Consider the following 24,814-nt stretch of genomic DNA (forward strand, 5'->3'; position numbering starts at 1 on the left):
GAATGAAAAGCACATTTTTTGTCCATTAAAATAACATCAAATTGATCATAAATACAGTGTAGACATTGGTAATGTTGTAAATTACCATTATAGCTGGAAAAGGCAAATTTTTAATTGAATATCTACATTGGCGTACAGAGGTCCATTATCAGCAACCATCACACCTGTGTTCCAATGGCACGTTGTGTTAGCTAATCCAAGTTTAGCATTTTAAAAGGCTGATTGATCATTAGAAAACCCTTTTTCAATGTTGTTAGCACAGCTGAATACTGTTGTGCTGATTACAGAAGCAATACAGCTGGCCTTCTTTAGACTAGTTGAGTATCTGGAGCATCAGCATTTCTGGGTTCGATAACAGGCTCAAAATGGCCAGAAACAAAGACCTTTCTCCTGAAACTCCTCAGTCTATACTTGTTCTGAGAAATGAAGACTATTCCATTCGAGAAATTGCCAAGAAACTGAAGATCTCGTACAACGCTGTGTACTACTCCCTTCACAGAACAGCGCAAACGGGCTATTACCAGAATAGAAAGAGGAGTGGAAGGCCCTGATGCACAACTGCGCAAGAAAACAAGTATATTAGAGTGTCAAGTTTGAGAAACAGACGCCTCACAAGTCCTCAACTGGTAGCTTCATTATATAGTACCCCCAAAACACCCGTCTCAACGTCAACAGTGAAAAGGCAAATCCGGGATGCTGGCCTTCTTAACGCACTTGCAAAAGGATTTTCTAATGAGCATTTAGCCTTTTAGAATAAACTTGGATTAGCTAACGTAACGTGCCATTGGAACACAGGAGTGATGGTTGCTGATAATGGGCGTCTGTACACCTATGTAGATGTTCTATAAAAAATCTGCCGTTTCCAGCTACAACAGTCATTTACAGCATTAACAATGTCTACACTGTATTTCTGATCAATGTCATGTTATTTTAAATGGACAACAAATTAGCTTTTCTTTCAAAAACAAGGACATTTCGAAGTGACACCAAACGTTTGAACGGTTGTGTACGTCAATGGTGATTTGCTACAGGTATAATAAGAATTTCTGAAACTTAATAGTGCCAAAGAAATAGACCAAAACTATTCAGTAAGTGTTTCAGGAGTGAATAGTATAAACCTGTTGTTTTAATTGAGGATAATTTCTCTATTTCATTTTGTATTTGAGATCAGAATGCATAATATAGGATGAATACATTTTCCCTATCAAAGATCCTCCAACTACTTCTACTTTAGATTATTTTACATCATTAATATAATCATCAGGTCGATTACACATCATAATCATGCTGCAAATGAAATGAGCAACACTACAAAAACACAAAGCGAAGGGAGAACAAGTAAACTCATTATCCAGGAACAAATGATTCCTCACATGGAGCTGCTAGTGGTTCTGTTTCACAACCCGGTCTCATAGACTAGACGTAAATGTAAATCCAAGACACTCAAATTAATATAATATGTTAAGTTTGGTATGGTTACATAAGACAGTGGTTACATAACACAGAAGGTTAAAAACTGAAGTAAACTACTTGATTGATGGACCTTACATAACTGTATGTGTGGGGTACAGAGATGGGGAAGTCATTCAAAAAATCATGTTAACCACTATTATTTAACACAGAATGAGTCAATGCAACTTGTTATGCAATTTGTTAAGCACATTTTTACTCCTAAACATATTTAGGCTTGCCATAACAAAAAAGTTGAATTCTTAATGACTCAAAACATTTAATCTTAAAATATTTTATTAATTTAAAAAATGTTCTACATCAATATTCCACTTTGACATAAGGTATTGTAAGAGTTTTCTTCTGGTGAAAGAGAGGCGGACCAAAATGCAGCGTGGTGGTTATTCATGTTTTTAATAAAGACGACTATACATGAACAGACTATACAAAACAAGATAAGTGAAAACCTAAACAGTCCTATCTGGTGCAAACACAGAGACAGGAACAATCACCCACAAAACAGGCTACCTAAATATGGTTCCCAATCAGAGACAATGACTAACACCTGCCTCTGATTGAGAACCATATCAGGCCAAACATAGAAATAGACAAACCAGACACACAACATAGAATGCTCATCCAGCTCACGTCCTGACCAACACTAAAACAAGGAAAACACATATGAACGATGGACAGAACGTGACAGGTATTGTGTGTAGATTAGTGACACAAAATGTCAAATTAAGCTGTAACACAACAAAATGTTGAAAAAATAAAGGTGTTTAAAACTTTCTGAAAGCTCTGTAGCTTACATTAGCCACAGCAAATTGGATTTCAGAACAGAAAATTCATAACATATTGTACGAATTGCAATTCAAAACATATCATACAAAATGGATGATGACATCCACAAATGAATACGTACCACACAAAACGTAACACATCGTACTAATTGGAGTGTACCAGATTTATATTTACTATGTTCTGTCTAACCCCTGAGTCAAGGTTGCTGTTCAATGATCCTCTCCCCACCTGCTCTGTTCTGTTCTGCATGTTGGCCACGCAGTTGCCTTGAGATTTTTTCTTCATTGACTAATCAAACATAATGAATAACCTCTTCCCCTTTGCTCATCTGCAGGCTTTATTAGCTGCGTTTGATGGTTGTAAATGGTCTGTTGGTTGAGCGAAGCGCGCTAATGGCTAGGCTAATTAAGACAGGGTCATGTAGAGGGCAATCTTCAGAGGCTGCGTGGGCAAGCAGGAGAGACCCCTGTTCTTAGTCCGTTAAGAGGCCGGGTTAGTAATGCCTTATTTATTATGTTTAACCTATTAGCATTTACTCATTTACATTTGGCAGGGTGAGCATATTGAGGAATACTGACAGTGTAGCTAGGCACTATGTGGTTGGAGAAAACAGCAGAGAAATGGCTAGCATCACTCCAAAATCAAATCAAATTGTATTTCTCATAAGCACCGAATACAATTAGTGCAGGCCTGGCAGTACAATGCTTACTGTCACGCCCTGGTCTAAGTATTTTGTGTTTTTCTTCATGTATTGGGTCAGGCCAGGGTGTGGCATAGAGTTTTTGTATTGTGGTGTGTTTTGTCTTGGGGTTTTGGTGTGTATGTATTTGGGATTGTAGCTAGTGGGGTTATCTAGCAAAGTGTATGGCTGTCTGGAGTGGTTCTCAATCAGAGGCAGGTGCTTATCGTTGTCTCTGATTGGGAACCATATTTAGGCAGCCATATTTTTTGAGTTTGTCGTGGGTGATTGTCCTGAGTGTTTTGATGTCCCCAGTGCGGGTGCATGGACAGAATCACCCACCACAGGACCAAGCAGCGTGTCAACAGGCAAGAGCAGCCCAAAGAGGAAATGCGTAGTAAGGATTTCTGGACATGGGAGGAAATCCTCGACGGGAGAGGACCCTGGGCTAAACCAGGGGAATATCGCCGCCCCAAGGAGGAACCAGAGGCGGAAAAAGCGGAGAGGTGTTGGTATGAGGAGGCAGCACGGCGACGTGGATGGAAGCCCAGGAATCAGCCCCAAAAATGTCTAGGGGGGGGCGTATGGCAACGCCAGGTAGGAGACCTGCGCAAACTCCCTGTGTTTACCGGGGGGCTAGAGAGACCGGACAGGCACCGTGTTATGCAGTGGTGCGCACGGTGTCCCCAGTGCGGGTGCATAGCCCAGTGCGGTATATTCCAGCTCCGCGTATCGGCTGGGCTAGATTGAGCGTCGAGCCAAATGCCATGAAGCCGGCTCTACGCATCTGGTCCCCAGTGCGCATCTGGTCCCCAGTGCGTCTCCTTGGGCCGGCTTACATGGCACCAGCCTTGCGCTCGGTGTCTCCGGTTCGCCTACATAGCCCAGTACGGGCTATTCCACCTTGCCGCACTGGCAGGGCGACCGAGAGTATTCAACCAGGTAAGGTTGGGCAGGCTCGGTGCTCAAGAGCTCCAGTGCGCCTGCACGGTCCGGTCTATCCAGTACCACCTCCACACCCCAGCCCTCCGGTAGCAGCTCCCCGCACCAGGCTTCCTGTGCGTGTCCTCGGCCCAGTACCACCAGTGCCAGCACCACGCATCAGGCCTACAGTGCGCCTCGCCTCTCCTGCGCTGTCGGAGCCTTTCTCCTCTCCTGCGCTGCCGGAGTCTCCCGCCTGTCCGGCGCCAGAGCCCCTCAGCCCAGCGCCAGAGCCCCTCTGCCCAGCGCCGCCAGTCTGCCCAGCGTCGCCAGTCTGTCAGGATCAGTTAGATCCGCCAGTCAGCCAGGATCCGCCAGTCAGCCAGGATCCGCCAGTCAGCCAGGATCCGCCAGTCGGCCAGGATCCGCCAGGATCCGCCAGTCAGCCAGGATCCGCCAGGATCCGCCAGATCTGCTAGTCAGCCAGGATCCGCCAGTCAGCCAGGATCTGCCGGAACCACCAGCAAGCCAGGATCTGGTAGATCCATCAACCTGCCTGAGCTTCCTCTCACTCCTGAGCTTCCTCTCACTCCCGAGCTTCCTCTCACTCCCGAGCTTCCTCTCACTCCCGAGCTTCCTCTCACTCCCGAGCTTCCTCTCACTCCCGAGCTTCCTCTCACTCCCGAGCTTTCTCTCTCTCCCGAGCTTTCTCTCTCTCCCGAGCTGCGTTCGGGAGTCCGCACCTTAGGGGGGTCACGCCCTGGTCTAAGTATTTTGTGTTTTTCTTCATGTATTGGGTCAGGCCAGGGTGTGGCATGGAGTTTTTGTATTGTGGTGTGTTTTGTCTTGGGGTTTTGGTGTCTATGGCTGTCTGGAGTGGTTCTCAATCAGAGGCAGGTGCTTATCGTTGTCTCTGATTGGGAACCATATTTAGGCAGCCATATTCTTTGAGTTTGTCGTGGGTGATTGTCCTGAGTGTCTTGATGTCCTTGTGCTGTGTTAGTTGACACAAGTATAGGCTGTTTTCGGATTTCACTACGTTTATTGTTTTGTTGATTTTGTGTTTACGTTGTTTAAATAAACATGGATCGCAATCGACACGCTGCAGTTTGGTCCGACTCTCCTTCACCATATGAAAACCGTGACACTTACTTACAAACCCTTTACCAACAATGCTTTAAGAAGTTAAGAAAAAGTAAAAATTAGATAAGAATTTAAGAAAATATATAAAAACGAATCATTAAATAGCAGCAGTAAAATAACTATAGCGATGCTATATACAGGGAGTACCGGTACAGAGTCAATGTGCGAAGGCACCGGTTAGTCGAGGTAATTAAGGTAATATGTACATGTAGGTAGAGTTAAAGTGACTATGCATAGATAATAAACAGAGAGTAGCATCAGCGTAAAAGAGAGTTCTGGGTAGCCATTTGATTAGCTGTTCACGAGTCTAATGGCTTGGGGCTAGAAGCTGTTATGAAGTCTTTTGGACCTAGACTTGGCGCTATCGCTTGCCATGTGGTAGCAGAGAGAACAGTCTATGACTAGGGTGGCTGGAGTCTTTGACAATTTCTAGAGCCTTCCTCTGACACAGCATTGTATAGAGGTCCTGGATGGCAGGAAGCTTGGCCCCAGTGATGTACTTGGCCGCACGCATTACCCTCTGTAGTGCCTTGCGGTCGGAGACCGAGCAGTTGCCGTACCAGGCATGGTGCAGCTGTATAACCTTTTGAGGATCTGAGGACCCATGCCAAAACCTTTGAGTCTCCTGAGGGGGAATAGGCTTTCTCGTGCCCTCTTCACAACTGTCTTAGTGTGTTGGAATCATGATAGTGTCATGACGTGCCCTGGGGGGAGGATCATAGTCCCCCCCTCTCTCGCCACAGTTTTATGACTTTACAACAGTTGGTTTAAACTACAACTTGCCAAAGAGACCCACGATAAGCCAGACGTCTCAAATAAGAAGTCACAGACTAACGATCACTACAGAAGGAGCAAATTCTAGAAAACACAAATTACTAGTCTGCAGCTAGAAATGACCGAAACCTAGAACGAGAATACCGACAACCGCCGAAGCCTCTATTCATGAGAACATTTCCGAATGGTACTCTGAAATATCCATTCTAACCACCTACAACCACGAAAGACATTGTGACTTCTGGGAAAGTTAACCAGAGACTCTGATGAAACCTACAGGACGATCGAGGATTCCTACAGAGAAGACAACAATGACACACAGGTCCCATTGCAATTATTCCCGAATGAGCGGCCATTCATGTGCAAAGGATTAGCATTTCAATGAATATAATTATAACTGTGTGTAGTGAATCCCTTTTGTCTTTCCCAGTCTCTCAGTCCCCACAACTTTCCTTTGACTACCAAGCTGTCATATCGGCTTAGCCCACTGGGAACTTTTCTATTATTGTCAGTGACCAATATCTACTGTTTGTTTGTTGTGTAATTCTGTGTGATTATTTAGTTAGTAAATAAATAATTAAGCCTATTTGTAAATTGGTGATTCATTATGGAAACTTTACGATGTTTGGAATGAGACAAATGAGATCATAATTAATAAATAGAAGACTAATTGAAGAGTTACATTAGGAAAATTTTAACTTTGTAATCAAAATTTTCCGTGATACAACGACTTCCCGGTTAAATAATGTTTACATAATTGGTTTAATCACATATTAATCAAACCTAGAGAACTGATTTTATATAAATAAGTCTTCACATTTAATGATAGTCACACACACAACAAAAGTTTGTTGATCTGGAAACCAAGGAACATGAAGCTCTCTACCTGCTCCACTGCAGCCCCGTCGATGAGAATGGGGACGTGCTCGGCCCTCCTTTTCCTGTAGTCCACAATCATCTCAATTGTCTTGATCACGTTGAGGGAGAGGTTGTTGTCCTGGCACCACACGGCCAGATCTTTGACCTCCTCACTATAGACTGTCTCATCGTTGTTGGTGGTAAGGCCTAGCACTGTTGTGTCATTGTCAAAATTCATGATGGTGTTGGAGTCGTACCTGGCCATGCAGAAATGAGTGAACAGGAAGGGACTGAGCACGCACCCCTGAGGGGCCCCCGTGTTGAGGATGGCAGATGTGTTTTTACCTACGCTTACCACCTGGGTGTGGTCCAGGTGGCTACACTGAGCTGGAGTCAATGAATAGCATTCTCACATAGGTGTTCCTTTTTTCCAGGTGGGAAAGGGCAGTGTGGAATACAATAGAGATTGAATCATCCCTGGATCTGTTGGGGCAGTATGCAAACTGGAGTGGGTCTAGATTTTTTGGGATAATGGTGTTGATGTGAACCATGACCAGCCTTTCAAAGCACTTCATGGCTACAGATGTGAGTGCTAATGGTCGGTAGTCATTTAGGCAGGTTACCTTAGTTTTCTTGGGCACAGGGACTATGGTGGTCTTCTTGAAGCATGTAGGCATTACAGACTCAGTCAGGGACAGGTTGAAAATGTCAATGAAGACACTTTCCAGTTGGTCAGCGCATGCTTAGAGTAAACGTCCTGGTAATCCATCTGGCCCTGTGACCTTGTGAATGTTGACCTGTCTTGCTCACATCGGCTACGTAGAGCGTGATCACACAGTCAACCGGAACAGCTGATGCTCTCATGCTTGCTTCAGTATTACTTGCCTTGAAGCGAACATAGAAGTAATTTAGCTTGGTAGGCTTACACTTTCACTGGGCAGCTCTCGTCTGTGCTTCCCTTTGGAGTCTGTAATAGTCTGCAAGCCCTGTCACATCCGACGAGCATCAGAGCCAGTGTAGTAGGATTCAATCTTAATCCTGTATTGACGCTTTGCCTGTTTGATGGTTTGTTGAGAACATAGTGAAATGTCTTATAAACTTCCAGGTTATAGAGTCCTGCTCCTTGAAATGGCAGCTCTACCCTTTAGCTCAGTGTGGATGTTGCCTGTAATCCATGGCTTCTGGTTGGGGTATGTACGTACAGTCACTGTGGGGACAACGTTGCTCTTACTGATGAAGCCAGTGACTGATGTGTTGTACTCCTCAATGCCATTGGAAGAATCCCAGAACATATTCCAGTCTGTGCTAGCAAAACAGTCCTGTAGCTTATGTAGGATCTGCTTCATCCGATCACTATCTTATTGATCAAGTCACTGGTGCAAAAGCTAAAGCAGGAAGCTTGTAAGCAGGAATCACGAGTATATAATTATGGTCAAATTTGCCAAATGGAGGGTGAGGGAGTAAAGGTGGAGTTGTTTTCCCTCTGGTTGCACATTTAACATACGGGAATAAATGAGGTAAAACGGATTTGAGTTTCCCTCCATTAAATTCCCCTGCCACTTGGAGCACCTTCTATGGATGAGCGTTTTCCTGTTTGTTTATGGCCGTATACAGCTCATTGAGTGAGGTCTTAGTGCCAGCATCAGTCTGTGGTGGTATATAGACAGCTATGAAAAATATAGATGAAAACTCTCCTGGTAAATAGTGTGGTCTACAGCTTATGGTGAGATACTCTACCTCAAATGAGAAACACCTCAAGACTTCCTTAGATTTCATGTACCAGCTGTTGTTTACAAATGTACACTGCTCAAAAAAATAAAGGGAACACTAAAATAACACATCCTAAATCTGAATGAATAAAATGTTCTTATTAAATACTTTTTTCTTTACATAGTTGAATGTGCTGACAACAAAATCACACACAAATTATCAATGGAAATCAAATTTATCAACCCATGGAGGTCTGGATTTGGAGTCCCGCTCAAAATTAAAATGGAAAACCACACCACAGGCTGATCCAACTTTGATGTAATGTCCTTAAAACAAGTCAAAATGAGGCTCAGTAGTGTGTGTGGCCTCCACATGCCTGTATGACCTCCCTACAACACCTGGGCATGCTCCTGATGAGGTGGCGGATGGTATCCTGAGGGATCTCCTCCCAGACCTAGACTAAAGCATCCGCCAACTCCTGGACAGTCTGTGGTGCAACGTGGCGTTTGTGGATGGAGCGAGACATGATGTCCCAGATGTGCTCAATTGGATTCAGGTCTGGGGAACGGGCGGGCCAGTCCATAGCATCAACGCCTTCCTCTTGCAGGAACTGCTGACACACTCCAGCCACATGAGGTCTAGCATTGTCTTGCATTAGGAGGAACCCAGGAGAGACCCAGGGCCAACCGCACCAACATATGTTCTCACAAGGGGTCTGAGGATCTCATCTCGGTACCTAATGGCAGTCAGGCTACCTCTGGCGAGCACATGGAGGGCTGTGCGGCCCCCCAAAGAAATGCCACCCCACACCATGACTGACCCACCGCCAAACCAGTTATGCTGGAGGATGTCGCAGGCAGCAGAACGTTCTCCATGGCGTCTCCAGACTCTGTCAGGTCTGTCACGTGCTCAGGGTGAACCTGCTATCATCTGGGAAGAGCACAGGGTGCCAGTGGCGAATTTGCCAATCTAGGTAGCGGTCCTGCTGCTGGGTTGTTGCCCTCCTACGGCCTCTTCCACGTCTCCTGATGTACTGGCCTGTCTCCTGGTAGCGCCTCCATGCTCCGGACACTACGCTGACAGACACAGCAAACCTTCTTGCCACAGCTCGCATTAATCTGCCATCCTGGATGAGCTGCACTACCTGAGCCACTTGTGTGGGTTGTAGACTCCGTCTCATGCTACCACTAGAGTGAAAGCACCGCCAGCATTCAAAAGTGACCAAAACATCAGCCAGGAAGCATAGGAACTGAGAAGTGGTCTGTGGGCCCCACCTACAGAACCACTCCTTTATTGGGGGTGTCTTGCTAATTGCCTATAATTTCCACCTGTTGTCTATTCCATTTGCACAACAGCATGTGAAATGTATTGTCAATCAGTGTTGCTTCCTAAGTGGACAGTTTGATTTCACAGAAGTGTGATTGACTTGGAGTTACATTGTTTTGTTTGTGTTCCCTTTATTTTTTTGAGCAGTGTACATAGACCGCCACCCCTTGTCTTACGAGAGGCTACTGTTCTATCCTGCAGAATAAGCTTTACCTCTTTAGGGTACGTGGGACGCTAGCGTCACATCTGACCAACATCTAGTGAGACTGCAGAGCGCCAAATACAGAAATGCAGATTATAAAAATTCAGAAAACAAAACATATTTTACATAGGTTTAAAGATTAACTTCTTGTTAAACCAACCACAGTGTCATATTTATAAAATGCTTTTTGGTGAAAGCATACCTAGCCAAGAACATACCTAGCCCAGAACATAGCCCAGTTGACAAATTATTACAAACAGTAACCAGCCAAGCAGAAGCATTACAAAACTCAGAAATAGAGATAAAATTAATCCCTTACCTTTGATGATCTTCATATGGTGGCAATCAGAAGACATTCATTTACTCAATAAATGTTTATTTTGTTCGATGAAGTCTCTTTATATCCAAAAACCTCAATTTTGTTAGCGTGTTTTCTTCAGTAATCCACAGGCTCAAACGCAGTCAAAACAATCAGACAAAAAAATCCAAATTGTATCTGTAAAGTTCATAGAAACATGTCAAACAATGTTTATATTCAGACCTCAGGTTGTTTTTTAGCCTAAATGATCTATAACTTTTCAGCCGGACAATAAAGTTGTCAATATAAAAGGTAAACAAGAAATGCACTTGCTCATGAGAATGCTCTGCGACACTGTAGGGTCCACTTGTTCAGACTGGTCTTAGTCCTAACTCAATGGATACTGTAATGGCATTGAATAGAAAACTACCAAACAAAAAAAACTAATTTTCTCAGGTTTTCGCCTGCTAAATCAGTTATGTTATACTCACAGACACTATGTTTGTTTTTTGTGTTTTCAATCCAAATCTACCAGTTATATGCATATCATATCTTCTGGGCCCGAGTAGCAGGCCGTTTAATTTGGGCATGCTTTTCATCAAAAGTTGCGAATGCTGCCCCCTACCCTAGAGAAGTTAAGACCCACCAGCTGTATTTTATTCATGTCATCGTTCACCCACGACTCAGTGAAACATAAGATATTGCAATTTTTAATGTCCCGTTGTTAGGATATACGTGATCGTAGTTTGCCTATTTTATTATCCATTGATTGTACATTGGCTATTAGGACCAATGGTAAAGGTAGATCCCCCTCTCGGCGACGGATCCTTACATGGCACCCGGAGCTTCGTCCACGATACCTCTGTCTCTTTCTCCTGCGAATGAAGGGGAAGAGGGCCTTGTCGGGTGTCTGAAGTAAATCCTTGAAGAAAAAGTATTCCTCGTAAAATAGCAGCCATCTCCTTCGGCACCATTCTCAAGTCACCTCTCTCTTTGTCACTGATTCCCAATTATGCCAATAGCTGCCAGTAGAAATCTATAGCTGCAAGCAGCAGGGGGAGACCTGCGTCCTGGCACGTAACTTGAGACAGGCCAATATGACACCCTCAATGTCATACTATGATGAATTTGATGGATTTGAAATTATTTTCCCATCGTATCTACTGGCTTTCTGTGGCTTTACACTACACAGTACTACATAATTCCTCATTTTATGATTGGATCGCCTCCGCCGCCAATTATGCTTATGATTTGGCCCGGTCTTCAGAGGCTGTGGTTTGTTAAAGGAAAAAAAAGGTTTGTAAGGAGAACGGACCAATAGCTCCTCTCTCTTTCCTCTATCTTCTTAATAAACTCTTATTTCTGTGAGTTAACTTCTAACAAATAAAGAAGTACAGCCACATTTAACATGATAATTCATAAGCACAAATAAGAATTCTAAAGTTTCTATTACAAAGTGTCTAGAAGCTCATCTCATGTGAGCGGTATTTCTCAAAACGAGTGATAATTGATAACGATTACATTGGTCCAAAGACAGCTTTGGTAGTATTATACTTTGAAACAACTGGTTTCTAGTAGGCTACAGAATTATTAGAGAAGGGTTGTTTTGCTGAACCTCAGGCAGTAGGCTTAAGCAATCCTGTTTCTCTCCCCAGTCAGAAGCAGCATGCCTTTCTCAGAGACTCTGACCACCAGCAGCAACCTATCCTACTTATTTAATTTGAAAGCCAAATTTGGGGGGGGGGGGGTGAAAACACTTATGTTTACGCAATCTAATAATCACCAGAATTCTTCCATAGCCACCTTTATATCTTCATTGATAGAGATGCGTGTAACATTGCACAGCAGTAAGCTGATTTATTTCTAGTTTATACTTTTTGATTTCAATATGGAGGGGAAACCAGGTACTGGTGTTTGACAGTAAGGTAGGGGCTGATGTTCCGCCATGATGAAAAGAAAGGTTGGGAAGCACTGATCTAGCTAATGACAAATACAGATGGGCAACCCCATGCTTCAGCCTATTTATTTAATTATATGGAACAATATTATGTTAGGCTCATTTTTGGAGGAGAAAATTATATTTGAATTGTCTCACCATCATTTGATTTCATACATTTTGGAGTAGGAAAATCAAGTCAAATTTTATTTGTCACATACACATGGTTAGCAGATGTTAATGCAAGTGTAGTGAAATGCTTGTGCTTCCAGTTCCGACAGTGCAGTAATATCTATCAATTAATCTAACGATTCCCCAACAACTATCTAATACACACAAATCTAAAGGGGTGAATGAGAATACATACATGTAAGTATAAGGAAGGCCGATGGCCCGAAGGTGCGATAGATGGTATAAAATACACTATATACATGTGATATGAGTAATGTAAGATATGTAAACATTATTAAAGTGGCATTATTTAGAGTGGCATTGTATAAAGTGACGAGTGATCTTTTTTTTTAAGTGGCCAGTGATAGGTTCTCAATGTAGGCAGCAGCCTCTCTGAGTTAGTGATTGCTGTTTAGCAGTCTGATGGCCTTGAGATAGAAGCTGTTTTTCAGTCCTAGCTTTGATGCACCTGTATACAGACCTCGCCTTCTGGACGTTAGCGGTGTGAATAGGCAGTGGCTCGGGTGGTTGATGTCCTCAATGATCTTTTTGGCCTTCCTGTGATATCTGCAGTTGTAGGTGTCATGGAGGGCAGGTTGTTTGTCCCCAGTGATGCGTTGTGCAGATCGCACCACCCTCTGGAGAGCCTTGCGGTTGAGGGCGGTGCAGTTGGCGTTCCGGGCTGTGATACAGCCCGACAGTATGCTCTCGATTGTGCATCTGTAAACGTTTGTCAGGATTTTGGGTGACAAGCCAAATTTATTCAACCTCCTGAGGTTGAAGAGGTCTGTTCAAGAACGTTGAAGAATGTTTTGGGGAAATGTGTAGTTCAGTACATTCCATTATGCGATCTATCAAAAGTTCAATCGAACTGAAGGCACCTCAGAACTGAGTTTCACATAGTCCTTCTACATAAAATAATCCTGGGGGGGCATGCCACTGGAGCCCCCCTAGAAGGGGATTTACCCTGAAACGCATTGATCCCAACCCCCCCCATATGCAGCAAAGATGTTTGCCCTTGATTGGGTTATCCTGTCTCTGCCTCCTACTCTTCCAGAGGCTCAGCCCCCACTTTACTTGGAACCGGGATTCTGTTTCTGTGTGTCTTTGTGTGTGTGTGTGCGTGCACATCTTTGTCTTTGATGCACTACTGCTTGTCGTGTCTTTCTTGGAGCCCATGTATTGATACGTACATCCTGCAGGCTGAAATCAAATGTGCACATTGTATGCTGTCTCCTCTAAAGTTTCTAGTTGTCATGATAGACTCGAATAGCTGCTTAATGCTGCATGTCTACAGAATACTAATGGATCGTTCAATAGAAGGTACACTTGGGATGGGCTATTTTAGATTGTTTGTATAACAACAATACCAAAACTGGAGATATTGGACCCTTGTGATTTATCCTTATCCTGTATCTGAAATCAATTATTCTTGCTCCAGGTTAAATAAATTACGTGAAGGCAGACTGTGAAATTATTTACTAGAGTTTTTTTAAATGAGTTAGGTCCACATACAAAAAAAGCTTTACGTGTGGTTTGGAGTGTTTATTGAAGTCATAATGTCCTCCCATCGTGCGTGTGCACTGTGTTTGTGTACAAGTTTGGCTGAGTTTAACAGGCCTCTTAAACTGAAAGTGTGTGACATTTGAAGGCTTTCTCTCCTAATGTAAAAATACCCTTGGTTAATGGTTCCTCTGACTGTAAACATGAAAGACTTCTTCCTTGATTATGTCAACAAAAGGTAAAGAGCTACCTTTATAGTGCTCCAGCTGGAACTTCTCACTCTATGACCCAAAGATTATTTTATGTTCCTTACATATTCCTTATGTGTACTTGAAACAGCAGTTTATGTTATTCATTGGCTCTGTGGTGCAGTGGCACTAAGTACAGTACAAAAAGTACACAGCCATGGTAAAAAGGCACCTTTTGTGGATTAAAAAAAGCTGTTAATCTAATGTTTTTGTGGTGCTCATCAGAGTTGACCTGTGATTAAACGCCTGTGGAACTGGAGAGGGAATGCAGCCCAGTAACAACTGCTGAGACTCTTTGTTTCCCAACGCTCTCTTAAATTAGATTGTGCCGCTGCCAAATCCTCTTATTTATTTGTGTTTTAGTGTAGCATTAGGTTGGGGTGGAATGGATAACACTGAAAGGAGATCACTTGTTCAGCATGGGGCTCTTAATGAGTTCTAACAAGACTACATCCTCTGTATCAATTTCAATTACTCCATGTTTTGTCTTTTTTCTTTGAATAAAGGAGGAAATTTATGTCCAGGAGATGAGTCCATCTGCTTTGGCAGGTGCTGGGACAGATGGCTACTTCTCTTTATCCCTGAGTTAAATCCTCCTTGGACGGGCGCTGGATGTGAATGTGATGGCAGAGGGAGCTGGGAGTCTCTCTCGCTCTCTCTGTGTGTGTGTGTGTGTGTGTGTGTGTGTGTGTGTGTGTGTGTGTGTGTGTGTGTGTGTGTGTGTGTGTGTGTGTGTGTGTGTGTGTGTGTGTGTGTGTGTGTGTGTGTGTGTGTGTGTGTGTCCATTATAGCACAGTCCTGTTTATATCCCATGTAATGGAGGACAGATGCAGGCTCAGATGTTCCATCCCACTCCTAACGCCAGAAACAATAACACTGTTCAGAATAGGCCATTTGGTTTGTGTAATTTCATTTGGACTGCCAAAGGAAGGTCCATCCTGTTGCAGTGTTACAAATGTGTTATTTTTGGGGGGGGACTTGATGTAATTACACATCTGAGTGTTACAGTCGCATCCCTCTATGGTTGCATTGCAATATCTATCCTTTCTCCCAAAGTGTGCACTTGTTCACTTCACTTCATTGATTTGAAAGGAAATTACTGGTAAATGGAAACCCTCAAGCCCATTACAACACCAATCTAATGCTTTTACATTTGTTGGGAATAATGAATGAGTCCACACTTTAGGAAGAAGGAGAGATTACTGGGATCCGCCCCTTGAGTGAGGCCTACACACAGAGTGAGGCCTACACACAGAGTGAGGCCTACACACAGAGTGAGGCCTACACACAGAGTGAGGCCTACACACAGAGTGAGTCCTACACACAAGTAGTTACGTTCCATCAAAGTATTTTTTTTTGTAGCTTCCTTCGGAAATTTACTTAATAACAAAAACAGCTTTCAATAGCAGTCCAAAGTCAGAGAAGTCATGGACAGAGCATGCATTGATGTCATGGACAGAGCATGCATTTTACATTAGGCTCTCAAATAACCTAGTAACAGTATTGGACAACGCATCTGCTTAACAACGTAACTTTCTAAAAGTTTAATGTGGACATCTAAACCTTTTGTCACTATGGAATGAAGGCTTTGAGAAACTCTTACATTGTAATCAAGCATCAGTATATTACCATTGATTTCAACTACTGATTTCAGTGCCTCAGTGTGGCCTTGGATAGATCTGGCTCGGCGTATGATACATTGCTGTAGTGGACCATTATAATTTCAAGGAGCAAGTCTTCATAACAAATGATGACAAAAATACTGTACTAACTTGAAATTGTCTTCAAGGGGAATTTCACCCTGGCTCTGCCAAAACATATAGTCATTACTATATTAACATTTAACAACGTTACCTTAGTGTTCCTGTGCCCAAGAAAACTAAGGTAACCAGCCTAAATTACTTCCAACCAGTAGCACTGACGTCTGTAGCCATGACGTGCTTTGAAAGGCTGATCATGGCTCACATCAACACCATTATCCCAGAAACACCCTAGACCCACTCCAATTTGCATACCGCCCAAACATATCCACAGATGATGCAATCTTTATTGCACTCCACACTGCCCTTTCCCACCTGGATAAAAGGAACACCTATGTGAGAATGCTATTCATTGACTACAGCTCAGCGTTCAACACCAATGCCCTCAAAGCTCAGCACTAAGGTAAGGACCCTGGGAATAAACACATCCCTCTGCAACTGGATCGTGGACTTCCTGATGGGCCGCCCCCAGGTGGAAAGGGCAGGTAACACATCCGCTACGCTGATCCTCATCACTGGGGCCCCTCAAGCGTGTGTGCTCAGTCCCCTCCTGTACACCATGTTCACGCAATACTGCATGGCCAGGCATGACTTCAACACCATCATTATGTTTGCCGATGACACAACAGTGGTAGGCCTGATCACTGACAACGATGAGACAGCCTATAGGGAGAAGGTCAGAGACCTGGCCATGTGGTGCCAGGATAACAACCTGTCCCTCAACGTGATCAAGACAAAGGAGATGATTGTGGATTACAGAATAAGGAGGACGCCCCCATTCTCATCGATGGGGCTGCAGTGGAGCAGGTTGGGAGCTTCAAGTTCCTTGGTGTGCACATCACCAACAAACTATCATTGTCCAAACACACCAAGACAGTCGTGAAGAGGGCGTGACAAAGCATATTCCTCTCGGGAGATTGAAAAGATTTGGCATGTGTTCTCAGATTCTCAAAATGTTCTACAGAGGCACCATTGAGAGCATCTTGACTGGTTGCATCAATCCCAGGTACAGCAACTGCTCGGCATCTGATCATAAGGCACTACAAAGGGTAGTGGGTACGGCCCAGTACATCACTGGGGCCAAGCTTCCTGCCATCCAGGACTTCTGTACCATGCGGTGTCAGAGGAAGGCCCTAACATACCTCCAGCCACCCTACTCATAGACTGTTCTCTCTGCTATCGCAAGGCAAGCGGTACCTGAGAGCCAAGTCTAGGTACAAAAGGCTTCTTAACAGCTTCTACCCCCAAGCCATAAGACTCCTGAACAGCTAATCAAATGGCTACCCAGACTATTTGCATCCCCCCCCCCCCCCCTGCTGCTGCTACACTCTGTTTATTATCTATGCACAGTCACTTCAACTCCACTGTACCTACATGTACATATTACCTCAATTACCTCGACTAACCGGTGCCCCCGCACATTGACTCTGTACCGGTAACCCCTGTATATAGCCTCGCTACTGTTATTTTACTGCTATTCAATATAGATAAGAAAAATACAATAATTTGTGTGTTATTAGTTTAAGCACACTGTGTTTGTCTATTGTTGTGACTTAGATGAAGGTCAGATCAAATTGTATGACCAATGTATGCAGAAATCCATGTAAATACAAAGGGTTGACATACTTTTTCTTGCCACTGTAGTTTAACATTTTGTTACTTGATATGTATGACATGTATTTTGTATTTTTTTTCCTTTTTCCCCCCATTTTTTTTTTTCAGATGTTTATTGTCCACCTATACAGTAAGTAGCGGGATGCACATATAATTGTTGCAAATGCCATTATAACAAAGAAGAAGAAGATTATCAGATTGATTTTCAGGCTGAACTGATATGGAATCCATTTTGACAACAGCTGAGAAGTGAGGCGACACCATCGATTTTTTTCCTTCACAACGAAACGGAAGATTCTCAATCAGAGGTAACCTAACGTTAGCTAGCTTGCTAGCCTAGTTGGACTCGCTGGGTAATTTAGCTAGCTAATGTTACAGTCCTGTATAGAACCAAAAATATATGTGTTGCTGTAACTAACTCACTCTGTTTGTATGTTTTGTATGCTGGCAGCAATGATGAATGTGTATAAATCGTCTATGGTTGGTTAGTTGGTTCTCAGCCAGTCTCAGCTGGGTAGCAATCCTGCTGCCAATTTAGTGACGCTACTTTGCTATATTGAAATGTCCGTAATAGGTATGCCTAGCTTGCCAATCTAATGGAGCTCAAATCAATTCATGTGGTGATTCAGTTGTGTATTGTTCTGTATGTTGTTGTAGGTGGTACAGAATCTGATTCCACCATCATGCGCTTCCAATCCCTAGCTCTGAACAAGGTGAAGGTAAGTTGGCCAAAATATTTACAAGCTGACAGCTAAGACAGCTCAATTTACAGTAAGCATGGTATAAACATGAATTGGGTAGTGTTTGTGTTATGGGGTTTCAGGTGGTTAGAGAGAGCCTGAGGACCACAGAGTACCTTCCAGACCATGTAATCAATTTAGTCTACCCCTCTTCTCTTTTTACCTTTTCTTTTTGTAAAACTCAGATTACCTGGAGTCATTGACAGTGCCCTGCTGAAAAATTCCCCAAATGCGGGGGGGATTTTGGGTATACAAGTATGAGGGAGATGACATGGCTTGCGGTTATTGAGCACAACCAGCAAGGGATACTGAAAGGTATAAAATTAAGACTACAACAGTAATGACATAACTACATTCTTCTCTGCAGATTCTCAAAACACAATACAAAGATAAATTCCCTATGCAAAGGGCTACTATTGACAAGAAGGATCTGTTAAAGTCAATGGGCTGTGGGAGGTTTACAGACAGTACATTGAGATGAGGAAAGGGGTTTTGGTTGTGCTTAGCCAGTAAATATATAGTTGTGTATGAGAGTGATTGAGGAGAAATGGCACCTCAATTTCCATACACAACAACTCAAACTGTGTAGGAACTGTCTTCATAAGACCTTGCACACCTTATTGAGCCCTCCAGCCCATTCACTTTGTTGATGGATCATTCCTCTCAAAAGCAGCTCCCAATGTCCCCTCATTGTTCCTAAACAAGACTCTACCCGGTCCCATTCGGTTGATACCTTTCCCAACAAAGGTGTGTGGCCCTACGTCCCTTCCACAAAAGTGTAAAATGCTACCACTACAACCACGTGCAGTACCAACAAATGAGACGTGCAGTACTAGCAAATCTTCTGCAAGAGGGCCAAACAGTTGGTTGTTAAGAAGCCCTACACCACTTTCGGCAGAGTCTTATCCAGCTGGCCATTCCCCCGAACACAATTTCCACTGTACCAAAGCCGATAAAGGACTGGCTGTGTTTACACAGGTGTTCTGATGTTTTTTTCCACTTTTTTCCCACTAATTGGTATTTGACCAATCAGATCAGTTTAGAAAATATCAATTTAAAATATAGCAATAGCAAAGTCTAGAATCAATACTATTCATCAACAGCTCTCCTGCATTTACTAACGACACAAATGAATACACCTGCCTAACGAAACACATCTGTGAAGCCAGTTCAACAAATACTTGTAGTACCGTAAAATGGGGGGGACCATGTACAAAAGGTGCTATCATATCTAAATGGTTCATCCAATATGTATGAAAATACCCTCAAATTAAAGCTGACAGTCTGCACTTCACCCTCATTAGCACTTTGAGTTTGAAAGAATACAATGACAGAGTACAGAGCCAAAATAAAAATAAAATTTGTCATTGTCCAATGAATTATGGTGCTCACTATATAAGCTGCACAGGGCTCTGTAGTATCAAGCAGGTGCTAGATGTTCTGATATCCAAATAATGTTTGTTAATTTGTCAAATTCTAAAATACAAGGGAGGGTGCACTAAATGCTAACTCAAGAAAAGTGGGTATTCAACAAGAATGTTATATGGTAAAAGTAACCTACAATAAAAAAGGTTTGAACAGTGTTGTTCAGGTCTAGAGACACACAAGTGCAGAGAACTGTAGCTGCAGATTGTTACCTCAGATAATGTGATTTACCCAAAGATTTGATCAAGACAGGGGGGTTTCCACCCCAAAGTGCTGTATGTCATGATGACATAGACCTATCTCGATTAACGAGTGAGAAGACCTGAAATAGACACGATGGCGGCGTACATATTGCTGCATGACTTTATTGCTGGATGAGCAAAAAAGTACTTATTTTAAATAGCCCAGTTCCCTGACTTGAACCTCTGTCACTGTCACTTGCCAGCTACCACCCAGGAACTATTTACCCTGCACCTTAGAGAATGCTGTCCTATTCGAACACTAGTCACTTTAATAATGTTTACATATTGTTTTAACCACTTTGTATATTCTGTATTCTAGTCAAAGTTGATCCTATATAACTACTCCTGTACACACCTTTTCTATTCACATATCGGAGCAAATGGAATGGCACCAAACACATAGAAACCATTCCACTCCAGCCATTACTTTGAGCCCGTCCTCCCCAACTAAGGTTCCACCAACAACCTATGCTATCTATACACACCATTCACAAACGAACACCTGCTCTTTCCACAATATACTGACCAGGTAAATCCAGGTGAAATCTATGATCCCTATGTCACTTGTTAAATCTACTTCAATCAGTGTAGATGAAGGGGAGAAGACTGGTTAAAGAATGATTTTTAAGCCATGAGACGAGACATGGATGGTGTATGTGTATCATTCAGAGCGTGAATGGACAAGACAAAAGATTGAAGTGCCTTTGAACATGTTATAGTAGTAGGTGCCAGGCGCACCTGTTTGAGTGTGTCAAGAACTGCAACACTGCTGGGTTTTTCACGCTCAACAGTTTCCCATGTGTATCAAGCCAACTTGACACAGCTGTGGGAAGCATTGGATTCAACATAGGGCCAGCATCCCTGTGGAACATTTCGACATGTTGTAGAGTCCATGCCTTGACGAATTGAGACTGTTCTGAAGACTAAAGGTGGTGCAACTCAATATTTGTGTTCCTACTGTTTTGTACTCTCAGTGTAATATTATATTTCCTGCAATTCTATCCATTTCACTATGGGGTTTTGTACAGTGTATTTCTATACTGTATTATTGAGATGGCACATTCTAATATTTCTACTACTGTACATTGCATTTTAATTACACACTGCATATTTATTTATATATTGGATTCTTGATGGCTCATTCTATATATCTACTGCTGTACATATCATTCCTTGTATATCTTCTGTAAATTCATCTGCTGTAGATACAAATAGTTTGGATTACTGTAACCGTGGTATTTGGGCTGTTATTGATTTCTTGTTCATTGTTTTTATTTTTGTATGTTTGACATTTTACTCTACTGTTAGGAGCTAGTAACATGCACCTGCTATAACATCTGCTAAAACGTGTACATAACCAATACAGTTTGATTTTACATTTGATATGCTGTTATCTGAATGTGGAAACACAAATTGCAATGTATCTAAAATGGGTTTAGTATTTGCTTTCTTCATCTCGAGAAACATTGCCATTACCTTATTCAAAACAGCATGATATAATCTTACTGTATGTAAGATGATACTGTGTTTACACCCGTTCCTTTAATTGTGGAGGCCCTAATCAAATGACAATTACTACTTGGATGAGACCAATCTTATCTCCCCCTCTAAATTAATATGTAAAAACACTTGAATCCACTGAGATTCTTCCACTACTTCAAAAAGTTTCCTTTTCACCTCCTCCGTAAATGCAATGCATTAATTCATTCTGCATATTAACAGAGGTGTTACTCCTCAGTGAGCTGATCATTAGCAAGCTAAATTCGGACAATACAGATCACTGCTGAGGGAACAAGGGGCTTTAGTGCTCTAGCGCCGCACTCCAGTATACTACACTAACACTCCGCCTCAAAGACACAATGGTGAAATGAAGAGTATATACAATTAGCATGCATGCAATTATTCCTGGGCCAGTGATGTTTCAGTTTCCTAATGCATTTCATTACATCTGTCTCTCAGACCTACTGTGTTGCTAATGAGTGTACAGGGAGTTAAATAAAAAATGTAGCGACCCAATTTAACGTATATGCTGGGAGTCAGAAAGCAAGTGGTGAGTTTAATAATAAACGGCACATCAAACACGAGTAGCGTATAGACATGAAGCATAAACAATACTGACTGGGGAAAGAACCTAATGGTGTGCCAGATACAGGGGAGGTAATAAGTGAGGTAATGGAGTCCAGGTTTGTCTGATGATGACGTACAGGTGCGCGTAATGATTGATGCCAGGTGTGCGTAATGATGGATCCCAGGACCAATGGTGCGTATACATACCTGTGACGTCGAGCGCCAGGGGGGAGAGCGAGAGTAGACGTGACACCCAAGATTAGAGTTTCTCTTGAATTGCTGTTGAATCTTGAAAGCTTGAAAAGGGAATTCCACCCTCTGGGAATCTGGGCTTGTTTTCATCATACACACACACACACAACATGTAACTTTTTTAAAGTTTATGTAAAATGTTAATTATTTTGTTTGCAATGTATTTTTCATTATATGTCGGTCCCCAGTAAGACTAGTTTTCCATTGGTGTCAGCTAATGGGGGTCCTAATAATTCAAAATCATGTCTTATGCGTGTCTAGGACAGTGAGATGTGTTTCACACATTTCCCAGGAGGAAGGCAGGTCAGGGGAGATCTAAAAATGAATGTAGTCCTGCTTTGTGGCATTTCGCGAAGGCTCAATGTTATACTGATTGCACTATATGTTTTTGTGGGACTACATATATCTGTTCTTGTTCAATAGACGTCGTTGGATGTCTTTCAGCGATATTCCTATTGTCGGATTAGTTTTGCTCAGTTCCAGCCGTTATTATGAGTTGTCCTCCACTGAAGCAGACACATTTTGTCCACTGTCTGAAAGACTACAACTTGTGTTGGACAGTGCTTCATGCTCTGGCTCCCACCCCTCCCCAAGACAGGCTTTTTTTTAAAGGAGGCGGACACTAACAACAATCTGTTGGGCAAAACTTTAAGAACTGACCAGACAAAATGGCTTCAAGTGAGTCCTCTCATCAACACAAACTCGAAGTTGGTGCATCTATTACCTACATGGTGACATTCAACCATACATGTTTCAACTGGAATATAGCAGAGGATTTGAAAAAAAAGAGTTTGATTTAGCTAACGTTAGAAGCTCAGCTACAGCCGATGCCAGCACCATGAGGGCAGATGACAAATACTGTGCCTAACTAACTTAAGTCATTTTTCCTGCAAGCCACCTAGCTAACCTTAGTTTATTTACTGAAACTGAAACCCATATTGTGTATTTCTGACTAACATACTGCTGTATTGCAGTGTGGAGAAATCAAATAATTGTTATATTTGCTATCTTAGCTAGCTAGCTAGCTAAACAACTACTGGTAGCCATATATATGACTAAAACCTAGAAGAGATGGATGCATTTCAATCTCACAAAATTATAGGCATGATGCAAGATAGGATTCCAAACAGATTGTCATAAGAAGTATTGTCATATCCAGTAAGCTAGCTAGCTATGTTTACTAGCAAATATTGAGGAGAAACAATAATAAAATAATTTACTGTTGTAAATCTCTCAAACTGACACTGGTTTAACTATAAAACATATTTGCACAAGCATGCCTGATAGTATCTAGCTACAGCCATGTCTATCTGCCCAACTACCTAGGCTCAATAGTACGGTCTGGTCACTGTGAAAAGGTTGAGGGTTATGCCATATTTTTTTTATTAGGCTAGATACTGTTGTAAATATAATCTCTGTGCCTGTGCACATGTTAAACTAGTGTACACTAGTGTTTATGTTATTTAATTTGGCACAAATCTTACAGATAATACTGCGTGGTGCCTGGGCTTCTTCCTGGCTTGGATTCTACAGTAGATACAGAAACAGAATTCCTTTGCCTGTGTGTCATTGTAGCAGACCTATATTCATGATTTCAAGCAGATGACTCATGAGGAGCTGAATGGCAGTTTGATCATGATAATACTCCTGCCAGAACTTTACAAGTATTCCCAGAACTTACTGTATGTTTCTTTGGAATGGCAATTTCATCACGACCACCTCATTCATCATCTGCTGATAACCAGTTATCTTAGCTACAGATTAGCTACAGATTGTTACACCAGATAATGTGATTTAACTATTTTTGGTATCCATTACTGGGAGTTACAGGATAGGTACTGCTTGGTGTGGCACAGAGTCTTCAACCAACCTTAGCGATGCGGTCTTAGTCATTGATTCGGGGAAACGGGAGTCTCGTAAAATCTTCTATCCCCATTGCAGGGGGTCAATTGGGATTTAGAAAATGTTCCGTTATTAACTGTCTGATGGCCTGTATATAGAAGATGTTTATCAGTCTCTTGGTCCCTCTTTTGATGCACCTGTACTGTCTCTCCTTCTAGCGGGGTGAACAGGCCATGGCTCGGGTGACTTGGGTCTTTGATGATCTTCTTGGCCATTCTGTGATACCGGGTGCTGTAGATATCTTGGAGGGCAGGCAGTGTGCCCCGATTATGTGTTTCGCTGACTGCACCACCCTCTGGAGAGCCCTGAGGTTGATACAGCCCAACAGGATGCTCTCAAAGGATTAAATAGGAGAGAGAAAAGCTTTGGCTCCACTCAACTGCTCTGAGTGAATCCATCTCTGAACACAGGTAGAGGCTTTGTTATTCAGTCTATCATGCATCCTATTTTTGAAAGCTGTTGCTCTCCAATTCACACTAACTCTCACGCATGCCAGTCTGCCAGGCTATCATCATTGTGTATGGAGATGGACCAACCTCTGGCCAACCCCTCTTCATAACCGTTTAGTCTGCCTTTACCAAAGATATCTCTAAAATACCCCATCACCTCCACCCCACGCTCTTTACCTAGACTTCTACAGAAACCAAACGTTCCCTCCCAATAACAGAACCACAACAACATGAATGCAGCCTGTCACCTTCAAGGCCTGGCTGTAACCTTTTAGATGCTTCGAAAATATGTGCTGGTGGATTTTTTCGGAAAAGTGTTTTCTTGGTGTTTGTTTTACCTC

At 42.6% G+C, this 24,814-nt stretch overlaps 1 long non-coding RNA gene across 1 annotated transcript in view; it reads left to right on the forward strand.

The window, feature by feature from the left end:
• LOC118387992 (uncharacterized) overlaps nt 1-23,868 on the forward strand; it is a 60,691-nt gene extending 36,823 nt beyond the window's left edge. The window contains exons 2-5 of the long non-coding RNA XR_004826492.2: nt 17,505-17,526; nt 17,639-17,704; nt 18,054-18,115; nt 18,322-23,868. This is a non-coding gene — a long non-coding RNA (uncharacterized LOC118387992). The remainder of the gene's footprint in view (nt 1-17,504; nt 17,527-17,638; nt 17,705-18,053; nt 18,116-18,321) is intronic.
• Nucleotides 23,869-24,814: the final 946 nt, after the last annotated feature.

This window comes from Oncorhynchus keta, chromosome 13 (genome assembly GCF_023373465.1).
Source record: "Oncorhynchus keta strain PuntledgeMale-10-30-2019 chromosome 13, Oket_V2, whole genome shotgun sequence".
In the NCBI taxonomy this organism is placed as follows: domain Eukaryota; kingdom Metazoa; phylum Chordata; class Actinopteri; order Salmoniformes; family Salmonidae; genus Oncorhynchus; species Oncorhynchus keta.